General features: G+C 29.4%; 1 pseudogene; it reads left to right on the forward strand.

The window, feature by feature from the left end:
* Positions 1–1490: 1490 nt before the first annotated feature.
* Positions 1491–3033, forward strand: LOC139902451 (uncharacterized; annotated as a pseudogene).
* Positions 3034–3356: the final 323 nt, after the last annotated feature.

A 3356-nucleotide genomic window follows, 5' to 3' on the forward strand; every position in this document is an offset into this window, starting at 1 on the left:
TAACATATACTGAATATTATATATTTATGCATTTTAATATAAATATATTATAATATTTATTTACATACTAATTATATTATACTTATGTATGTAATTATGAAAAATATAAATGTTTTATATATGTAAGTATTATATTTATATATATTTATTAAAATAGTACATTATTTCATCATAGATATATTATAAATTTCTACATATACATAATATAATAATTATGTATAAAATCATATATATATAGTTATATTTATGTATATATGTATACTACCATATATATAAAATCATGTTTTAAATGTTGAGTAGATGATTAATTATGTATATTAAACAATTAACTACAAAGTATAACATTGTACATTTAATATTTTGATAACGTTGGTAAAATATGTTTGAATCATTTATATACAATATACTATATATATTCAAAATGAAAATCTTTAGTTATTAAATGTTATCTTTTATAATAACAAAATTACTTAATAGTTCATTAATACTAATATAATTAGTTTTATATATAATTATTTATATTTACATTCTTAGTTACAATTAAAGGTTCGTGAATCGTCGGAAATAGTTAAAGGTCAAATGTTATCATGAAATAGTTCAAACATAATGAGACTCGGTTTAATAGACTTTGCTTATCGAGTCGAATCATATAAGATTATGTTTAAATTTGGTCGGAAATTCCCGGGTCATCACAGTATATATATAAAAAGTAGCCCGAAATATTTAGCGTTTCTTAAAAACAGTCTGTTTCGCGCGTAGTTAGTTGCGTTGTGTTCGTAAAGTTATTCCGAGTTTAACGGTGGTGTCGGAAAAGTTTAACACGAAGTGAGCGGGAAGATGGGGCTCGTTAAAAATTTGTGTGAAGTTAGTGTTATTTTTTTATAGATTTGTAGTTTTACATTTTACCCCCTTGTGTTGGAAAAGTTTAACGGTGGTGTCGGAAAAGTTTAACACGAAGTGAGTGGGAAGATAGGGCCAGTTAAAATTTTTGGCGAATTTAGTTGTTGTTTTTTTTTTTTTTTTTTTTTTTTTAGATTTGTAGTTTTACATTTTTACCCCCTTGTATTGGGGGTTGTTGTTGTGCATGGGGTAAAGTTTGGGGGATAGATTTAATTCTTTTTTTGAGTATGTCGTTTTGAGTGATTTTGATCTGGAAACGACCAAACTTCCCACCTCAATTAATATGTAGGAATAGTAGGAGAATTTTTTTTAATTAAATTAAATTAAAGCTGGTTGCGTGGATTTAACTGACCCCACCGGAGACACTCTAGCTTCATCCTGAACTATTTGCAAGTAAACGCAAATAGTTAAGAGTTATAGTTATAGTTTACTACTATTAGTTATCTTATTTAAAACGTGTTAAATATGAGGGTCACACTATTAGATCTGATTGTTTTCATATAGATTCCATGGGGTGCACACTCTGAAGCTGCAGTTTATGTTTTTTTCTTCTTAAAAAAAGAAAATTATCAGAATTTTGTAATTACAAGATGAGGTGGTTAATGGATAGCCTGTATAAGTAGTTCGGTATGAATCTGTTTGGCTGCTGTTTATTTGAGTAATAGATGTGCCTTCTCTTTTTCGATATTATCTACTAGGAATAAATGAAAATCAGCTTGAACTTTTCGGTGTTTTTTTAGTTATACTCCTGGATCATGGGTAGAAAATGTTGGTGGTACAACTATGAGCGACTACAATGTTCCAAAAACAACTACACTTCTATTGATCGGCCCAAAAGGATCTGGAAAAAGTAGTCTCATAAACAGGATATCAAGGGTGTTCGAAGATGACAAGTTTGCACCAGAAAGAGCCCAAGTTACAAGTACTCGTTTCATTCATAATTCTTAATCAACGTTCTGTGTTCTTTTTATTGTTAAGAAAATATCAATAATTTAATAAACTTGATTAAATTTTAGATAATTCACACTAGGGAGATGGAACTCGTTTTCTCCAAGCGTATATGATTCCAAGAAATTCAACTTCCTTTTGTTTGTATGACACTCGTGGATTTTGTAATGATATAGAGGATTTGGAAATGGTCAAACGTTGGATGACAAAAGGTGTTTGTCATGGAGAATTAGGGAAATGGTTGGTTTTTGAACCATTTTTCGTTTTATTTATTAAAATATAATTTTAGAAAAACATAATGTTAATGGTATTCTAATTTCATGATAGTGTCTTTGATGATACGAATTTATTACAATTCAACTTGAAGTGGAAAGCTCGTCGAGATATATTCTTGTCTTATGAAAGACGAAAAGTCAACTTTGTGATATTTGTGGTGAATGGGCTTTCAGTACTGCAATGTTTAGATAGTAATTTTGAAAATACGGAGTACATACGTTTGGTTTCTAGTATTTTCAGCTCACGTTACGTGTCTTACAAAGGTACAACCAAGTGGCATGTTTTTCTTATGTCTTGTTTTATTTAACATTACTAAGCTTTTTATATTTGCATAAGTAATTGAGACTAAACACTCATAAGTAATTTTATAACTATGTTTCAGATCAAAAACCTGCTATTGTAATTACACATGGAGATCTACTTACACTCGATCAATATATTTTTGTTCCCAGCGCTTAGAGTTTTTGATAAGCTACATATCTGATTTATCTCTTGTGGACGATGGTATGATGTGTCACGTTCCTTCTCTCGTTGCTGCATCTGCTGTTTTCTTAAGAAAATTTTATGCTTTTTACGAGTGTGTTAAAGTTTGGATAAATTGTGAATTCAACAGACTGCGACTTTAAGGGATTATACTGAGTACCAACCATCAGATTTGTATGAGTGTGTAAACGCCCTGCTTAAACTTGTTAGAGAATGCCCAAATTCTGAGTCTGGAGAAATAAGAAAAAGGTATAGTGATGACAAGGTGCTTAAATTCCGAATTTATTTACATGAAAAAGTATTAACTTGCATTTATGGTATAGTTGAAATTTGTGTATTGATTTGGTTTGTGTATAGTATGTTTTCACATTACAAAAGCGTAGCAAAGATGGATTGTCCTCATGCGATATCAAGGGAGTATTTTGAGAATTTAAGCAGCTAGTTGATAGATTGAAGCAGTAAGAAGATTTTAACGTTCGGTTGAATTTAGTCAACAACTGATAAGTGAATTTAAGACATTTATTAATATTTCAGACCATGTTTCCTGTTTTGGATCGTTGTGACCATGGAAAGACTTTATTGTGATGTGAATATTTTAATTTTACTTTGAAGTTTTAGGTCAATTAAGTAACTCTTTTGTTATCCCTTATGGCTACGCTTAAGCATACCAAATTTAAGTTTGAAAACTCCGGTTAATTAATTATAAAGTATAAATATTCCTTTTTTAGTATCGACTTTCCATATATAAT

This window comes from Rutidosis leptorrhynchoides, chromosome 3 (assembly GCF_046630445.1).
Source record: "Rutidosis leptorrhynchoides isolate AG116_Rl617_1_P2 chromosome 3, CSIRO_AGI_Rlap_v1, whole genome shotgun sequence".
Lineage (NCBI taxonomy): Eukaryota > Viridiplantae > Streptophyta > Magnoliopsida > Asterales > Asteraceae > Rutidosis > Rutidosis leptorrhynchoides.